The following is a 20,570-nucleotide window of genomic DNA, read 5'->3' as shown; positions in this document are numbered from 1 at the left end:
TTTACCGTTTTGCTCAATAAAATGTTTTACAACCGCCTTTATGCAAATTGCCACAAACCGTCCTTGTATCCCCTTGCACGTTTGCATCGTTAGTGTGGCTTGCTGAGTACGGTGGTTGTACTCAGCCTTGCTATTGTTCCCCCTTTTCAGAAGTGTAGTGCTTCTGAGCTGAAGATGAAGTTAGAGGATCAAGGCTCATACCCCAGTTGAGTTTTGCCTGTGGAGTGGAGCTAAAGCCCAGCTAGGATCGCCTTTTTCCGCTGCTACTGCTTTTGTTTCGGTGTGAGGACTAAGTGCTCTTCTGTAAGTATTTTACGCTTTATTTACGTTTGGAACTATATATTACTTGTCGTTTTGTGTACCCTAACTGGTCCTAGATAGGGATTTAATACACAAAATAGTTTGAAAATTTGGGTTAAATTTCTGGGCGTGACATTTGTTGACGACTATTAAATACCAAATTTACGTCGTCAATACCTGCATAAATATGAAAATATAGAACATCCAACATAGTGGTAGGGTTTATTTCTAACAAATTCCACGAGTGTTGGTATATATTTGGATGCATGTGATAAATTACAAAAGTTGAGATGAAATGTACATAAAGGAGGGAAAGAATTACATTCGTATCGAAGCCCATAGACTCTTGGGCCCATAAACCCAACGAAATACCTGCAACTAGGCCAAACTACCATGCCAATGAAATAAGGACCCACATGCCATGGCCTAGGAGGAAGGAGTGGGCCAGGGGAGCCAGCCAGGGGTCAGTCGACCACGCGCCGATCTCCAATGGCCGCGTGCCGTGCGGCTCCGAAACAGCCACGCAGCTGCTCGTAAGTCGTAGCCATCCCTCCTTTGTTTTCCCTCCTCGTCCAGTCCTTATCTCCTTCAAAGTGATTGAGCCGAAGTTCGCTATTCCTCTGTAGACATCAAGAGCTAATCTCGTTTTCATCCCAAAACTTCTCCTGCCAGATCCAAGTCCGGCTGTGCAGCCGTTTCGCCGGCGTCAATCTTCTGCCACTGCACCACGGCACCGCAGGAACACCTCTCATCGGTGAGAACATCCCCAACCTTTCTCCCCTTCTTTCCTTGCTTGTGTCGAGCTCCCATCGTGCTCCTGTCCACCACCATGGCTACCACCGTGGTCAGTTTTTCCGGCGCCTCATCTATATCAACTAACCACAAAAATGGAACCTTCTCATCCCGGAACGCATTTTGACACGCTCACTCGCCCCGTTCGCCACCGGAGCTGCCACTTCCATGCCCGGTGTGGCGGTGTCACCATAGCTCCAGATCTGGAACTCGCGTTCCGGCTAGCTTCGTTGTCTTCCAGCCCAGCGTCCACGTCCTGTGGGGGTGTCAGCCTGTGGAACACGTCATGCTATCGTATCCGTCGCCGTTCCCTCACTGGAGCTCTAGAGCTTTTCTCTCACCTCTGTTACTCACGTGAAAAGCCACCGGAAGAAGATGAATGGCAGCACTGTTTCCTATTGGTACCATCAAAACCACCTAAATAGTGCCTAACCACAGTAAAACCAGTCCAAACAATTCTATTATGATGTTTTTCTCATGTTCGAGCTCTAAAACACCAAATCAATTTCAGTTTTCACCCTTGTCATCTATAGCATTAATTGCAAATTGCAATCGCTACTACATATACCATGAATCATAACCCTAGAATAAATCTTTTGTCATCCAAATCAAGTTAACTCTTGATTTATCATTTTCTTTTGTTCGGGCTCCGATTCACAATATTTATTTTATCGTTTATTTATAATATTTTTATTATAGGCTTATTTGGTCGTTTCTTCGTGTGCGCATGTTAGATCGTGTTGAAGATTCCACCGGATTCACAGGAACTGAAGTGGACCTAGAAGGCTACGCTCAAGCTTCAGAAGGCCACGTTCCACAAGGCAAGCCACAGTTCCAATCTTTGATCATATTGAAATATAGTAGAGAACCACTTAGTTATTTTCTGCATTGAGTATTTATAAAATTATTTTGCGTATGAATTATTTTTTAATAAACTTGTTAGTTTAGTTATTACCCATTATTACATTGTTATTATTGGCCAAATCCATGAATTGCTATATCACGTCCTTTGATAACCTAGGTGTAGATTTATATACTTCACAATAATATTCTAGTGGATAAGACCACCAAATATCTATACTCATATACATGGTTTACCCGTCGTCACGTGGTAGCGTGTCGGGTGATATAAAATGTGTTATTTGATATGACTCACTCGCCTGGAGTGATATGGAAGAACAATTCCGGGTGAAGATGGATGCTGTGGTATGTGAGGCCGTGCATATTGTTATAATATTTTGTGGAAAGTGTATATTACACTTGAAGTATGCACGGACCTATGCTAGTTTTGGTGGCTTTCCCCGGATATAAGGACTACCCTCTTATGCCATGGAAAATGATGTAATTTGCGCCCATCCACAGGACTGAGTAATTAGACTTAGCCTAGTACATTGTCCCACTATATGAAAGACTGTAGGGTGGCTCTATGAGCAGGTTTGGGGTGGACATGTGGAAGGGGCTTCGGCCAGGTTGACATGATCCGCAACGGTGGAACCCGTGAAAGCAGCAACCGTCTAGCCTTGCTTAGGCCCAGCAAGTGCCCGACTGCTAGGACGGATCAATATCCCATTGGGCAGTAACTAGTAGTAAGTGGGACTCTCGAGTGGCTATGTTGTCCTCAGTCTAGCTAGCTGTTGACATCAGGTGGGTAAAGCTAGGCAGTCTCTACAGAGATGAGTCTTAAATCATTTGAATGTGCTGTGCTTCCGGTTCAGAAGCTATGTCATTGGGTGATTCCTATTTATCATGGTATGAGTAGATTTTTAAATTAAAATATAGAATATGACGAAGATGAGGATGAATGGTGATTAATATTGCTGCTATTTTAACATGATGATTTACAACTGTTTGCAAATGAAATGTTTTACAAAGTAGGGAAAAACTATTTATAATAGGCTTGTTATCAAACCTCCTTGATGAGTTCGGACGATCAATCCTTCCCGGAGGAGGTGCAGGCAGGGGAAGAATTCTATGGTGCTGATGAGTTCTTGTTCTAGGTCGATCTGCTCTCAGGCGTTGCCTGTGGTGTTTTTATCCTATTTTGTGTATGGGTCTTTTGTTTGTAGGGAGTGTTTTTGGCCTGTCGGCCCCTAAAGCCTGTCTTAGTTAAAGATCGCTACCAATCCGGGACTAAAGATCGCTATCATTAGTCCCGGGTGAAATAACCGGGACTAAAGATCGATCTTTAGTCCCGGTTGGTAACACCAACGGGACTAAAGATGGCTCAGCCACGTGGCCGGATGAGCCATATTTACTCCCGGTTGGTGGAGCTGACCATTTTTTTTTTTCATGGCCCTGTTGCTGCATGGTTTATATATATTTTATATATATATATAAACCATGCATATATATGTTTCAATACATATATATGCATATATAATATATGCATATATATATATATTATATTATATTTATATATGTTTCAATACATATGTACATGCATAATATATATGTATTTATAAATATATATGTTATGCAAATGCATATGTATATATATATATATATATATATATATATATATATATATATATATATATATATATATATATATATATATATATATATATATATATATATATATGACCAAAATATATTTACATTATAGAAAATGTGTACACATGCATATAGAAACATATGTAGTCATGTATTAATATATATGTATTTATACATATATATGTTATGCAAATGCATATGTATATATATATATATATATATATATATATATATATATGACCAAAATATATTTACATTATAGAAAATGTGTACACATGCATATAGAAATATATGTAGTCATAAATTCCTTGTGTGTGGTCTGGTTATCCCTCATGCGAATAAAATATATGAATGTATGAAATTGATTAGTAATTAAACAACAAATCGATACGTAATGAAATTTTGAATTTATTTGTACGTACATCGAGCTCTCTTGTGGTGATGATTTGGTCTGCAAGGCAGTGGCAATACTCGCACACGTAGTAGCCGCACAAGTTAGTTCCCTGCTTTTGCTTTGCGCAGTACAAATAAATGACAAACGACGAGAGATCTAATTAATATACACTTGTATGTATTTGAATCGGAGAAATATAAATGTAGAGCATGTGTACTCACAGGAAATTTGAACTTCCGCCTAAGTCTTTCTCTCCAGTTGCCGCGGACCAAATGACGGAACCGATACCAAGCCCTACATGGAGTTTAAAGCTTTGATTCGTAGTAGCAATTAACATAACAAGATGTTCTTAATTAACAAAGGAACTTATGACAGTACCTATCTATAAGTTCGAAAACCTTGTCAAACGTAGACTCTTTTTTATCCATTGAGTCATATACGTTGACGGTGCAGGCCGCCAGGTCGAAGAGTAAAAGCACCCAGTGGAATCTGCAATGTGCGTGGGATGCATTACATATGAAACACTTAGCAAGTTCGTACGGGAATGAAATTTGGTATAGGAAGACAGTAAAATTAAACTTAACTCTGTGTTGTACGGCAACAGTATGAACGTCTTGTAATGCTGCGCCTTCAGGAGATGGACGAGATTGTCCTCTGTGGCTTGCGGATATTAGTCGAGCATTGCGACGTTTACTTTCCGAGGGTCGATGAATCCAGTATCGAAACCCCCCTGCCGTCGGGCCCTTTGAATCTCCATTCTACAACGATAAAGGGAGTATATATTATATATAGTCTACTTATTTACAAGGACCTAATTAATTAAAGGAGACGTAGTAAGAAATCTAACTGAACGATATACTTACAAAATCCAGCAACTCATAATAGAGCCGTCGAGGGCGTCCAGCTGGTATGGTTCGTAGATTCCGTTGAAATTGATCCAGAGAATGTCATCTCCTTGCAAGAAGTTTGTGTCCCTGATCCTCGCTCCGATCATCTCTCTACCGGTGGCACTCATCTCCATGTACAGCTGATGGAACTTGTACATTTGTGTGGGTAGGGATTGCAGCAGCTCAGGCTTGACAAGCAGTTTACCGAGTTCGTACATGTATTTCACTTCCGCCTTTTCGATTGGTGCGACTCCTAGCAATTGATCCGTAGTTAGACTGGTATCATTAATAAATTCTTCTATTCCAATATCTTCACCGGTCACCAACGACTCAATCTCTTGGTTTGGTTGCTCTCCAAGCTGAGGGACTGGTTTGGACTTTCCAGAAGATGCTTTCTTTAGCGTTTGCTCATAGTTCGATAGCTTTATGGTCTCCTTGGCAGGTGTAGACATACCCCTGAAGAAGTTCCTGACACTCGGGTCTATAGGAATCTTCTTTTCTGGACTTCGAGGCTTGAATTGTCTCTTGACTTCTGATGTCACGTAAGCGTCAAGCTCCTCTTGCTTACAATCATACCCCGGGTCCTTGTTCTTGGCGGCTTCAACTTTCGCCTTTTTCGTTGCCCTTGTGTGGGCAGGTGGTGGAGCTTGGGGGGCTCTTGACTTTGAAGGTGCCGGAAGAGGAGCTTGCGAAGGAGTCGGTGCAAGAGCCTGAGGAGGAGTCGGTGCAAGATCCTGAGGAGGAGATGGCGGAGCCGGAGGAGATGGTGCACGAGACGCCGCTTGTCGCCCAGGGAGGATGATGTACCGCCTGCGCCATAGAATAATGGCATGGCTTGTGTCTCGTAGATGCGTCTCACCGTCTCCTCCAGGGTAATCCAGCTCGAGGTCCTCGTACGCGCCTTCGACCAACTCAACTTTGACCTTGGAGTATCTTGCTAGAATCGGCCTGCAGTGGTAAGTACCTGAAGGGTCCGTTGGGATGACCATGCCCGACGCCACCTTCATGTGGTGAGAGGTTATTTATTATTAATCAACATATATAAGCAGCAACTAGCGGAATGGTCAAATCTAAAATATATAAACTACGAGCTTACCTTTATTGATAAGTTCTTGAAAGGAATATGCAGCTCACATGGTGTCCGCTGAGTGATGTCATCAACGGGGCAGGTGGATTCGTCCTGGGTTTGCATGGCATCCATGCTCTGTGATCCTACCTGCCCCGTTGAGGCGCAGCTGCTACGGTTTCCTGACGGGCTCACCATTGCAGGAGGAATGGTCGACTGGGGATCATGGGACCGATGTGCGGCCATGCGTTCATCAACCTTCCTTGCCACCTCCTCTTGCATGCTGAGCTCGTAGCTCGATACCCTGAACTCTAGATCTGCAATCTTCGCCTCGGTATCTTTCTTGCTCCTCATCCGACTCCTGTACGTGTGGATGTCCTCCTTGAACCCAATCTTCCAAGGAATCACCCCTTTCCCTCGTGTTTGTCCTGTATGCTCTGGAGTCTGCAGGGCGAGTGACAGCTCGTCCCTCTCTCTGTCCGGTCGGAACGTGCCCTGAGAAGAGGCTTCCACTGCGTCTGTTAGTCGACGCGCAGCCTCGTGTATCTGATCGCCGAAGACCAGGGAGCCATCAGCTGGGTTGAGCGTTCCACCGTGAGCATAGTACTAGAACTTCGATCGTTCCGGCCAATTAGCGGTGGCCAGTTCGATACCCCTCTCAAGCAAGCTAGCCTCCATCTCCTCCCACTTCAGCATCGCGACGCTATAGCCGCCTGACCCCAAGTGGTGATGGTACTTCTTCTTGGCGACATTTTCTTTGTTTCTTTCCATCATCGCCTGCCCTTGTTCACCTGTCTTATATGCAACGAACTCGTCCCAGTGATCCCTTAGCTTTGGGAATGTGTCGAAGTTCGGTGTCTGCCCCTTCAGGATATATTTCTTGTACAGATCTCCCTTGAAGCTCTGAAACTGTTCTGCCATTTTCTTCAGAGTCCACCTTTTCACTTTGTCCTCTGTACCCGCGGGAAGGGTGAATGTCTCGAGCATTGTGGTCCACAGCATCTCTTTCTCCGAATCTGGGATAAAGCTCTCATGATCTCCGTGTGCCCTTGTTCTGCGCCCGTACACCGTACTGACAGGCACGTTATCCCGCACAACCGAACCGCTGTGACGTACATAGTTCTTGGCGGCTTCTGCCGAGGCACTAGGTCGTCCGTCTTCATCCACTTCCGTTATGATGTGCCGACCCTCAAGCTTCTTCGCGGCACCTCGTTGCCCGCGTGCCCTCTTCTGTCCAACGAAGGGCTGACTTCCACTAGCCTTCTCCTCCTGGTTCCCCTCCACATCCCTTTCCACGTGCCCCTCCTGGTTCCCCTCCGCATCCCTCTCCACGTTCCCTTCCTCGTTTAAATACTGGTTTGGATTCTCGTTCCCCTCTTCTTCGTTCCAGTACTGGCTGCTTCCCTCCGCGATTGTATCGTACAATATCTATTCCTCATCGCGATCAGCCATCTGTTCATACAGGAAACATCTGCTAAGTCATGAGACATTTATGTTTTAACAATCTTATATGCTAACAATCATATGCTAAGTCTAGGTGACGTATATTATAGGACCCTAGCTAGTCAATAATTATATACTAAGTCTAATTACAAATATAATAATCTTATATTAAAACTCAAATAATCTTATACTAAAACTAAAATAGTTATGTATGCTAAGTGTAACTATCGTATATTAGAACCCTACACAATCTTATATGCTAAGTCTAATTACAAATCTAATAATCTTATACTAAAACTCAAATAGTGATATATGCTAAGTCTAGGTGACGTATATTATAGGACCCTAGCTAGTCAATAATTATATACTAAGTCTAATTACAAATATAATAATCTTATATTAAAACTCAAATAATCTTATACTAAAACTAAAATAGTCATGTATGCTAAGTGTAACTGTCGTATATTAGAACCCTACACAATCTTATATGCTAAGTCTAATTACAAATCTAATAATCTTATACTAAAACTCAAATAGTGATATATGCTAAGTCTAAGTGTCGTATATTAAATCTAATAGTCTTATTAGCATTACAAATATAACAATCATATATATAATTATGTCACTTGTCTGCGCGAATTCCTTCGAGGGCTAGCTACCACTTCGGCTTGAGGGACGACTCCGACAACGTCTTTTCTGCAAGATACAAAAAGATGTATTAGGATAAACGCGAAGTAACATATATTGCATTTGACGTTCACGTTTCGTTCACGATATCGTTCACGTTCGCGTTCTCGTTAAGGTCACGTTTCATTCACCTACGTTTGTTCGTTCACGTTCATTCACCTGCCTATATTGCATTTCACGTTCACGTTCGTTCACTATTGTTCACGATCGTGCACGTTCACGTTCGTTAGTTTACGTTCGTTCACGTTAACGTTCGTTGACGTTCGTTCACGCTCGTTAGTTCACGTTCGTTTGTTCTTTCACGTTCAATTCTCGTTCACGTTCGTTCGCTCGTTCACGTTCGTTCGCTCGTTCTCGTTCACGTTCGTTCGCTCGTTCTCGTTCTCGTTCACGTTTCTTTCGCTCGTTCACGTTCTCGTTCATGTTCGTTCACGGCGGTGGGGCGGCAGCGGGACGGCGGTGTGGCGGCAGCGGAGCAGCGGCGGGGCGGCCCGGCGGCGGCGAAGCGCGCGGCACGACGCCGGCGTTGCGCGGCGGTGGCGTGGCGGCGCGGCGCCGGTGCCGTGCCGCGGCGGCGTCGTGGCGTCTCGTCGTGTCGTGCCGCCGTGGCGTCGTTGTGGCGCGACGTCGTGTCGTGACGAGGTCGGCGTCGGCGTCTGCAACGAGGCGGCCGGCGGCAACCGAGAGGGAGAGAGATAGCTGATGAGAGGGAGGCGGCGGCGGCGGAGATGGCGGCGATGACGACGAGCGCGAGACGACAGCGAGATACGGCGGCGGTGTCAGCACGGGGATGCCCTAGGCAGTGGCGGCGAAGGAGAAGCCAAGAGAGATCGATCGGGCAAAAACTTCTAAGTGTTGGTGGAGAAGATGAGGGCGCGCATCGGGAATATATATACCCCTAGATCTTTAGTCACGGTTGATGAGAACAATCGGGAGTAAAGATATCTTTACTCCCGGTTGTTCTCATCAACCGGGACTAAAGATATTTTTCCGCTATTTCCAAATTCTTTTTAAACCTGGTTAGGGTTAAGAACTGGGACTACTGATAAGCGCACTGAATATTATTTTCCATTACATATGTGTTTCTAAAATAGAAGATAATGCATTAAAATTATTTAAAGTACAAAGATTAATGACAATTACTTCGAAAAATTATTGTTGTGTGTAATTAAGTGGATAAAATGTAATAAGCAAATATATGATTTAAAATTAATAAAAATTCTAATAATCATATATACTTAGCATATGAATGATATTAAATTGGTAAAAACTCTAATTAACATATGTATATACAGACGGCATGATTTAAAATTAAGAAAAATTGTAATCATCATATATACTTAGCATAGGAATTATATCAAATTAATTGTTAAAAACTCTAGTTAACATATGTAAATGCTACATGCATGATTTAAAAATTTTAAAAATTCGAATAGTCATATATAATTAGCATATGAATGATAGTAAATTAAATTGTGAAAAACTCTAATTAACATATGTAAATGCCACATGCATGATTTAAAACTTTTAAAAATTTGAATAGTTATATATAATTTGCATATGAATGATAGTAAATTAAATTGTGAAAAACTCTAATTAACATATGTAAATGCCACATGCATGATTTAAAACTTTTAAAAATTCTCTAGTCAATTATAATTAGCATATGAATGATAGTAAATTAAATGTTAAAAACTCTAATTAACATATGAAATTGCCACCTGCGTGATTTAAAACTTTTAAAAATTGTAAGTATCGCATATAACTAGCATATACATGATTTAAACTTGTTAAAACCTCTAATAATTGTGCGTAATTAACATATGCCATACATCAATTGATTTATATGGATAATCAATACATCCAAAATAGTTTACATCGGAGTCTTTCTCAGAGTCCCAATTGCTAGGGTTGTCATTTTGGGTGCCATCATTGATACTATCGTTGACATCTTGGTGAATGATGTTGACATTGCACGCTTGATTCGAGTGGTCACTATTGGGGCAAGAAGCATGGTTGTTGGTGGTAACATCATCATCATTAGTATTGCTAATGTTGTTGTCTGCATTGTGTCCATCTTCTTGGGGCGGAAACTCTTGATGCGCAACAGAAGATCCGGTGATCTGAAGTGGCTCAGTGCGCTGTCCTTGGTTACCACATGGAAATACTGGGATGTTGACCATCCTTCTCTTGCAGTTCGTCATCCGATTATGCTCACTTTCAAGTTGCATGGCTTTGTCCACAAGTTTCTCAAAATCTTCATAATCCTCTAGGAGTAGTTGCACTGCAAGCTCATCTTTTAACCCCTGGAGAAACTTCTCTTGTTTGTCTTCATCCGCTTCCACATCTTCTGGTGCATAGTGAGCCAAACGATAGAACTCGTGCAGGTACTCTGTGACGGTCAAATCTCCTTGCTTCAGGTAGCGAAACTCTCGTTTTCTTAGTGTGATCATTCCTGCGGGAACATGTGATCTCTTGAATACAGATGAAAACTCGTTCCAGGTGATGGTATGTCCTTCTGGCCGTGATGCTTCGTAGCTATCCCACCACTCTGAAGCCGGTCCAACCAACTGATGAGTTGCGAAGCCAACCCGCTCCTGGTCGGTGCACTGAATCAACCCTAGCTTCTTCTCGACTGTGCGCAACCAATCACTGGCTTCCATAGGATCGACGGCAATGGCAAAGGTTGGAGGCTCAGTTTTGAGAAATTCTGATAACTTGCACTGTTGCTGGACTGTGGGTACTTGAACGTTGGTTGCCCCTGCTGGGTTGTTCCAATTCTGTAATAGTTGAAAGGCTGTTGCCAACATGTTGGTTTGGTTAACCACAATTTGGATTAGCTCTGGTGAGGTTTCGTTGATGCTTTTCTCATTCCCATTGGCTTGGGTTCTTGAGTCATCGGATCCATCATTCCCATAGCCTTTGTTACCAGTGTTATCCATCTGTCACAAGGTAGAGGTTGAGAGGGGAAGCATACAAGGAAAGAATCGACCAGAACTAGGGACAAGACCTTAAAGGAACTAACTCTTTTTGTTGATGTGTTGTTTGTTTTGCTTATTCTGCAGGTTGATTAAGCAAACAACCTAGCATGGTTACATCACAACCCACCGATGCAAACCACGCGCTACACACACAAGCAAGGAACACACGACTAACAACACTACCCTATAGGGTGGCTTAGGTTCTGCGATGGGTTCCCAAGATCTTCACTCCTTCACAGCTGGCTTCACTGCTTCCTTCACTTCACTAGCGGATCCTGCAGCCTTCTGGAGCTTCGGCAGACAATTGACGACATCTTCTTCTTCACTGACCTGACCATCTAGTACTAGTTGAAATTTGAAGAAGGAAGAAAAGGGTAAACCTTGTGCAAATAGCATTAGGGAAAGGAGAAAAAGAGAAACTTTCGCAAATAGTTTTATTTATAAAATATGTCCTTAGGTTTTATCCACTTGGCTTATCCTACAGTCGAAATGGCTCTGATACCAGCTTGTCGCGACCGAGAAAATTGTATTTTCCCGAACGCTAGTGTATTAATCCCCGTCCCAGGAAAAGCCGGGGTACACCATACAAACATGATATAAAAGACACATCTTTATTATATCGATAATATTTACTTTATTACAAAGGCACTTAAGGCCTGACAATCAAAAATAAACAGCAGCGGACTAGCGGGCCTACGGCTCCATCTTCACAGGCGCTCAACTGGGGTATAAGCCAAGACTCCACCTAAGACTTCTTCTCCAAAGCTTCTCTTACTGAAGAGGGGAGAAAGATAGAGCAAGAATGAGTACAACCACAGTACTCAGCAAGCCACACCGGCGGATGCACGATTAATGCAAGGGGGTACAAGGGGTAATGATATAGGGGTTAAGTTTTGCAGAAAACAGCATTTAAAAGTCACTTAGTTGCCCAAAGCCATTTTAAAAAGACGATCCTAAAGCTACACAGTATTATTAATCAAGGTCGTGAACCCGCACGAACCTGCCTTAACCCAAGGCCTACGATGATTCAGACCGAACTGGCAACCCGACCCTGGGTCCCAACTCGTCCCAAGCCAACCCAGGCCAACCATTCCACATTTTAGTTGTTAAGCAAATTTTAAGAATTAAAACACTGACTTGGGTACATTGCTCGGCTTGCCCATAACCGAGGGCGCGGCTATTCGAATAGATTATACTCTGATCAGAGGTGTACATCTTTACCCACAAGACACATCTTCCTCACGTGTAACCACGTGCCACATACCACCACGGTATACGGACGGAAGACGTGACATAGTTTCCAACCCATCCTAGCCATAAACAAGAGTACCGACCCAACCCCACCTACGGCCGGAACCCCCGGGACAGGCAGGCAGGATTGAGCCCCCTAGCAGCAGGACACCAACCCTGTGCCATGACATCTCGACTACCGGGCCGCAGCTCGTGTAGCCTTCATTTGTCCTAGAGATGTCCATCGACCCCCGACTTCGTCCATCTCCATCCGTGTACTTTTGTTTATAACCAGACTGAGCCACAAACTAAGCCTTACCCACTAGACATGTGGAAGTACGGTAGTGCTTTGCAACAGAGGCCCGAGCTTAATCCTTATAGTACCCGAGGTACGACTAACAAAACCCAACCACGCACCTCGAGCCCAGCCTAAAACCATTTTGGGGGTTTTGATTAGAGGGGGAGGTGTGTGTCCAATTCCAACATAAGCCAACCATTCCATAGTGTCCAAATGATATGAGAATTCCCAAAGTCTAAAGTTATAAAAACCACCTAATGTTGTCCTATTAAACAGCGAAGCATCTACCTAAATTCATACTAGTGGAACCATGAATAGAGTGCCCACTAGTTGGGGTTTTGTTTATTCTAGGGTGAACAAGGCAATAATAACAATAGCAATAATAATAAGGTCATAACAAAGGTAAATAGGCATGGCTAAATAAAACAGTGATAACGCGGGAATTTAAATAAAGCGATAATGCAATAAGTTAAATCAACATAATTTTACAAACTGGGATTCAATATGTTCAAAGATGATGTGACTTGCCTTGCTCGCTTTCCCAAACGCCGGCTTCAACTTCCACGAAGAGCGGATCTTCCGAAGCTGCAGCGTCTACACGACCAACGGAAAAGAAAAGGCTTTTACTCTACTAAACTCCATATAACAAGCAGAAACAAAGCACAAAAATGGGTTCTTGGCTTCTTAAGGAAAAATTAGAGACTTGAACGGTCCAATTCCGAGTTCAAATGGCCAAGTTATGGCCATTTGAAGTTTATATGCTCTTTAAATGGATATTTACGAATTTCTTCATTTAAATTTTAATTTAAAAACGGATTTATTGCGTCAGCCGAGGGGAGGGACGCGCGGACCGGGTCCACGGGAGTGGGGCCCACGCGGCAGCCTCACGGTCCACGGTGGACCGGGTGCACGCGGCTTGCGCCGGCCGGCGCCGTGGGTCCCACGCGTCAGCCGCACCCGAGGGCGCGGGCGGCTGATGGCCGGGTCCCACATGGCAGCCGCGGGGCGCGCCCGAAGGCGGCCTCGCCGGCACAGCCGACGGGAGGCGACGCGCCCGCGCCCCGATGGTCGCCGGCGGCGACCTCCGGCGCGACGGAGCGGCGCCCGAGAGAGGGGAGGGAAGGGGGAAACGAAAGGGCGGTCCATGGCTCACCCCGGGTCGACGGCGACGACGGGAACGGCGACCGAAGCGGAGAGAGGCGGCGCTGCGGCTCGGGTCGACGAGGACGGCGGCGTTCCGGCGGTCGGCGGGCGAAACGAAAGAGTGGACGAGATCGGCGAGGACGCGGCGAAGCCGAAGGTGGCGATGCCGAAGCGGGAGGAGGTCCGAGGCAACGACTGCGGCGGACCGGAGCTCGGCGGTGACGGCGGAGAGAGGGGACGACGGCGCGAGCTCGATTCCGACGGGGAGAGAGAGCGGCGAGAGGCGGAAACGGAGGAGGGAGGCACGGGGAACGTTTATATAGCGTTGGGAGGGAGAGAGGGCGGCCGGAGTGGAAGGAAACCGGCGCGGCGATCTCGGGCTCCATCAAAGACGCCGGCGAGGTTTGCGGGAGGATTCCAAACGAATCCGAGGGAGAGAGAGAGGGAAAAGTGGGGGGAAAGAGGGAGGGAATCACGGGGAGTGATTTCCCCCTCTTTATTGCGCGCGGGGACGGCGGGAGGCGGCGGGATTCGCGGCGGCGGCGGCGCTAGGGCACGGGCGAGGCGGCGGGAGCGGCGGGAGGATAGGGATGATAGGTGGGCCCCACCCGTCAGCGAGGGTGGCGGGCGGGCCCGCCCGTCAGCGGCGCGCGCGCGGGGAGAGGCCGAGTGGGCCGCGGGGAGGAGGAGAGAGAGGGAAAGAGATGGGCCGAGCCGGCCCAAGAGGGGGAGGGGGGGAAAAGACTTTTAGGGATTTTTCTTTTTATAAAACCTTTTTAACTTTGTTTATTTCTTAATAATTATTATTTGTGCTCTGAAAATTCCACTAAAATTTGAGGGTTCCTTTTAGACCAAGGAGAATTTAACAAAAATTCTCCGGGGCACATTTGAATTTTTATTGTACGTATTTTAGTGTTTGCCAATTTCTTTTCGAATTTTAATTAATTCTATTATTCCTTTTAGAGAATGATTTTTATTTCGGGATGAATTTATCAGGACGTGACATTGTTCCATCGTGTCCCATGGCATCGACACGAACAACGCTGTTTTGGTTCGTGCTCGTCATGTCTTGGGCTCTCGTGTAGAATGTGTACCCATTGATCTCATATCCCTGGAATGTCGCGATCGACCCAGACGGTCCCCTCGCCAGGAAGGCAAGTTGTTGGTTGATGGACTCGTTACCCATGAGATGTTGTCGTAGCCACGCGGGGAAAGTATCAATGTGATGCCGTGTAATCCATGCATCGGACTTACCGATGTTCCTGGCACGAACTAGAGCCAAGTGCTCCTCGATGTAAGGAGCTACCAATGAAGATTGTTGCAGAACCGTGAAATGGGCTTTACTTATGTTCGAAGTGCTTGCCTTTCTTCCGTACCGGGTGGTTTGCTGCAAGGAATCGATGATGACCCATGTATACAACCTTCCTACAGTGCTTAAGATACGTAATTTCTGTTTCATCCATACAGTGAGTGCAAGCCTTGTACCCCTTGTTGGACTGTCCGGATAGGTTGCTCAGTGCAGGCCAATCGTTGATGGTTACGAACAGCAGCGCTCGTAGGTTAAACTCCTCCTGTTTGTCCTCGTCCCACACGGGGACACCTTCCTTCTTTCACAACAGTTTAAGATCTTCGACCAGTGGTCTTAGGTACACATCGATGTCGTTACCGGGTTGCTTGGGGTCTTGAATAATAATCGGCATCATTATGTACTTCCTCTTCATGCATAGCCAGGGGAGGAGGTTGTAGATACGTATCGTAACGGGCCAAGTGCTATGGCCGCTGCTCATCTCTCCAAAAGGATTCATGCCATCCATACTCAAACCAAACCGTATGTTTCGTGCGTCCTTTCCAAATTCTTTAAATTTTCTGTCGATGTTTCGCCACTGCGAACCATCGGCGGGGTGTCTCAGCATCCCGTCCTGTTGACGCTCTTCAGCATGCCATCGCATCATTCTAGCATTCCCCTTGTTCCTGAACAAACGGCTTAGCCGTGGTATTATAGGGAAATACCACATCACCTTAGCTGGAATTCTCTTCTTTTTTAGCTGCCCGTCAACTTCTCTTGGATCGTCTCGTCTAATCTTGTATCGTAGTGCTTTGCAAACAGGGCATGTTTCTAGGTTCTCATACTCCTCACCACGATATAGGATACAATCATTCGGACATGCGTGAATCTTCTGAACTTCTAGTCCTAGCGGGCAGACTATCTTCTTAGCCTCGTACGTTGTCTCGGGCAATTTGTTTCCCTCTGGAAGAATGTTCTTGACGAGTTTCAATAAATCGCCAAATGCCTTGTCACTAACCCCATTTTTTGCCTTCCATTGCAAGAACTCCAGAGTGGTATCCAACTTTTTGTGCCACTGCTCGCAACCTAGGTATAACGAAGTTCTGTGGTCCTCTAACATCTTGTCCAATTTATGGGCCCCCTTTTCACTTTCGCAGTCCTCCTTGGCGTCCTGCAACATCTGACCAAGATCATCCGCAACGTCGTTACCATCAGCATCCCTTTCCTCCTCGCCTGTTTGATTTCCTTCAAATCCAATGTACTGAGCAAAGTCCAGAATATTGTCGTCTTCCACTTCATCTTCTTCCATTTCAACACCTTGCTCTCCGTGGGATGTCCAACAATTATAGCTTGGCATGAACTCCGACTCAAACAAGTGGAAATGAATAGTCCTGGATGCAGAATACTCCTTCTAATTCTTACACTTATTGCATCGACAACAAATAAAACCCCTTTGCCTGTTAGCTTCGGCCACTCTCAAAAAATAGTGCACGCCGTCAGTAAACTCTTTGGACCGCCGGTCAGCGTACATCCATTGCCGATCCATCTACATGAGTCGAAAAAAAATCGTACACAAATAATTATTCTTACAATAATGACAGTCATACAATAATTATAACATAATTACAAACTCTTTCAACAGTCATACAATAATGACATATCTTTATTCATACAAAAATCATAAAATATTACACCAAATAATTCTTATTTACTATTTCTAAAGTTTTAAACTAATTTTAACGTGTTTTACTTCTTTTAATTTTCATTTTAGTATGTTTTCTATTATTTAAGATTAACTTTCACTATATTTTCCTTCTCAACTATTTTATGAAACGTACTTTAGCAAATCAACTAAATTTCTATATATTCTTTCTTTCTCACACAAATTTTCTCTCTCATCAACTTACAAATAAATTTTGGAGACAAAAAAGTGTGCAAAACATAGCTGCAAATGTAATATGACAAAAAAAACATTGGAGGATGAAGTTGGAAACCTTTTAGGCACCTCCGATTTGTATGTAATCCCCAAAATAAATTTACTAGAAATTTTGGCATGACCTCCCCTCTTTTTTGAAGAAATTTAGAAGCTTGCTCGGGCAGCTGGAGGAGGAAGAAGACCTATATATAGGGGTGGGATTTTAGTCCCGGTTGGTGTTACCAACCGGTGCTAAAGATCCTCGAGATCTTTAGTCCCGGTTGGTATTACCAACCGGGACTAAAGTTATGATCTTTAATCCCGGTTGGTGTTACCAACCGGGACTAAAGATCCCGGGGGGGCCTGATAGGCCCTGGCAGCATTTGAACCGGGACTAAAGATGATCTTTAGTCCCGGTTGGTGTTACGAACCGGGACTAAAGATCAAATATACCCGTTACCCTTTTTAACCGGGACTAAAGATCATCTTTAGCCCTAGTTTTTATTGCATCCGGGACTATTGTGAAATTCGGCCGACCGACGAAAGATGGTTTCTCGACCAGTGCATACTCAACCCGGGTATCCCCAGACATGTCCTCTGGCGTCGGGTCGTCTCCACCCCTGTCCAGCACCTCCTTGAGGTTCATCTCGGGGTGTGTGAGTTTTAGGCACATGAGAACGTGACATGCACCGGTCCGAACACCAGAGCATGTTTCATCGGCAACTCGCTCGGCGAGCTTGGCGGGAACTCCTTCGAGTTTCCCGATTAAAAAGCCAAGCAAGGACTCCACGGTGGTCTCATCGGGGAACGTGGGGCCCGCTTATTGGATTCTCAGGTTGCGTGCCACCACGTCGAGCCATGGCTAATCGAATCCAGGTGGCCCTGCATCTCCATCATCAGCTTCTCCATCCCCTGGCGCTGCCCCACGTGGCTGGCAACGAGGTCCTTGAATTTCTACAAGTCCTCCTGAGCCTCCGTGGGCATGTTCTCCAGCTGTGCAACACTCCCATCCGAGGACGAAACGATTTTCTCAGTTCGTTTGATCTCGGCGAGCATGTCGCATGTGCTGGCTTCGAGCAGGCGACGCGCCTCCCCTACTATATTAGCGCCGGGGCGGGACGTGGCGGTGAGTGGGGTGAGGCAGAGGAGCGAGCATTGTTGGTGCAGTGGCGATAACAGTCGGGTAGGAGCTGGTCTCCACGCGCCCAACGCTTTGAGCGGAAGCAGTGGAAGAAACGCTGCCAAAGACGAAGTCGGAAATGCTAATGGGTGGGTGATCGCTCCCCCACCAGCCTAGCGATCACCCGCCTGCCCCCTCTCTATACTAGATACACTCCTCCCTCCTCCCCTACTACAGTACACAACACAAAAATTTTTTAAAAAACAAAAAGTTAGAAAAATTTATGTATAGAAATACTATATATAAAAAATTTAAATTCAAATTCAAAATTGAATCGGGTATGTAAACATTTTGACTTATAAACTTTGGGTCTATAAATTTTAGGTGTATAAACTTTAGATGTATAGAAATACTATATATAGAAAAAATTTGAATTCAAATTCAAATTTGAATCGGGTATGTAATCTTTTGACTTATAAACTTTGGGTCTATAAACTTTAGGTGTATAAACTTTAGATGCATAGAAATACTATATATAGAAAATATTTGAATTCAAATTCAAATTTGAATCGGATATAATTCAAATTCAAATTTGAAACAGGTTGAATCGGATATAATTCAAATATAAATTTGAAACATGTATCTAAACTTTAGATGTGTAAACTTGAGGTGTATAAACTTTAGGTCTATAAACTAACTTTAGGTGTATAAAGTTTAGATGTATAGAAATACTATATATAAAAAAATATTTGAATTCAAATTCAAATTTGAATCGGATATATGAACTTTTGACTTATAAACTTTGGGTCTCTAAACTTTAGATGTGTAAACTTGAGGTGTATAAATTTACTAAAATAGGAAAGTAACACGGTGCCAAAAAAGAAAACCAGGTGGAGGGAAGGAGGGGGGAGGGGGGTAGCGAATCTGATCGCTACCCCCATTGGCGGGCGATCGATCACCCATTAGGGCTGCCCAGACGAAGTCAGCGAGTACGCTAGATGATGTGATTTGATATATGAGAATCAGGGGTTAGTTTTTGACTTACTCAGGCTTCAGCCGCTTTAAAAGTCTGTCCCTCTTTCGTGTAGAGGGAGCAGCCACTACTACGAAAATGCAATCCGCCCGTTTGCAAAAACGGTTTTTGTAGTAGTGAGCACCGAGGGTGGCCTGCAAGATGTATAAGTGAGAATCCTATACTTATCTCAAGAATACCAAGCAAGGATCGGAGATTGAGATTTACCTCGGAGCTTCTCGTTTGTACGAGCGTCCCAACACTAGGCGAAGGTTTAGATATCCCTACCCATTTCCGTTTGGAGATTTTCGTGCCACTGCTGCTCCAAGCGGCAGCGACATCAGCCTGCTTGGACACCGCCTTTTCCTTAAGAGATGAGGTGGCTTGGTGATCGATGAGAGGACCGATGGCATCCGTCAACGGTAGATACTATACAACTTCAGATTACTACGTCTTTGGATATTGTTACAAAAGCAAAGAGGGGTAGTTTGAAGTCAATTACGTTGATGGCGGCGTCCTTGTTCGAGGACAGGAGGTCACACAAGTGGGTCGGGAACTTGTCGTAGCCTGATGGAGAATTGATCACCAGGTGACCTACTCGTGTGGCCATAGTGTTGTTATCGAGCTCCGCAAATGGAATAGTAACATTAGCATTTGAGATCAAGGCATTACACAACTCGAGGTCAGGAGGGTTGTGAGAACGACTACCCCGAACCGAGATCCATGTCTTATTTTCAGTTCCTAAGTAATCGTACGCGGGGTGAGCGCGAGCTTGTAGTGGCTCGATCTGGCGACGTATGAAGTCCCTAGCAAGTTCATACCCCGACAACTCTCATTCTCGGAGGTCGTGGATTTTTTCTATGGAAACTTGGAGTGAGGGTTCAATGAAGGTTTGGATGTCCAAGAGGGAGGCCGTTCGGGTTTCTCTTCTAGGATGGCAAGGTTGGAGGGGCGGTCCTCTACATGGAGGTAGAACCATTTAGACCTCCATAAGCTCCTTGAGGAAGGGCAGTCGAAGGGGATGTGCTCTGCCTTCATCCCGTCCAGGAGATGGAAAACCACAACATTCGGAGATTCTGTGGGACTCTATCCATCTGAGCTCATAAAAATGCCTAAAACAGATCTAGGAAGGTGATTGAGTTGGGGTTTAGGTGGAGCAGATGTAGGCCATAGAAGTTGAGGATCAAGAGAAAAAATTCGGAAGGAGGGGGTAGAAAACCGCATCGAACAAAATACTCAAGAACTATGATTTGACCTAAAGAGGGATTAGGTTCAATACCTCCTTCCGTACGCTCCAAGTTCTGTCACCCTGTTGACGACCAAATTTGGTAAGATATGAACCAGGTTCGACATTGGAATCGAGGCGGATTCGGTAAAGAGATAGATTCGAAGAACAGAGTTTGCATCGGCTGTGAAGGCATCGGCTGGAGTCTGCATCGGCTGAGATGGATCGGATAGAGGACAGCCGATACAGCCGATAGAGGTGATGCAGCCGATTCCGATGACGATGGTTTCAAGGATGTT

General features: G+C 44.8%; 1 long non-coding RNA gene across 2 annotated transcripts in view; it reads left to right on the top strand.

Moving 5' to 3' along the window:
* The first annotated feature begins 878 nt into the window (after nt 1-878).
* The window catches only part of LOC136351871 (uncharacterized), a 32,298-nt gene continuing 12,606 nt past the window's right edge, over nt 879-20,570 (top strand). The window contains exons 1-2 of one of the 2 annotated variants that reach the window (XR_010735128.1): nt 879-1,054; nt 1,827-1,913. This is a non-coding gene — a long non-coding RNA (uncharacterized lncRNA). The remainder of the gene's footprint in view (nt 1,055-1,826; nt 1,914-20,570) is intronic. The other variant, XR_010735129.1, reaches the window with a different exon arrangement.

This window comes from Oryza sativa, chromosome 9 (genome assembly GCF_034140825.1).
Source record: "Oryza sativa Japonica Group chromosome 9, ASM3414082v1".
Lineage (NCBI taxonomy): Eukaryota > Viridiplantae > Streptophyta > Magnoliopsida > Poales > Poaceae > Oryza > Oryza sativa.
Note: the sequence above shows the minus strand (reverse complement) of the source record. Positions and strands in the feature narration are given on the sequence as shown.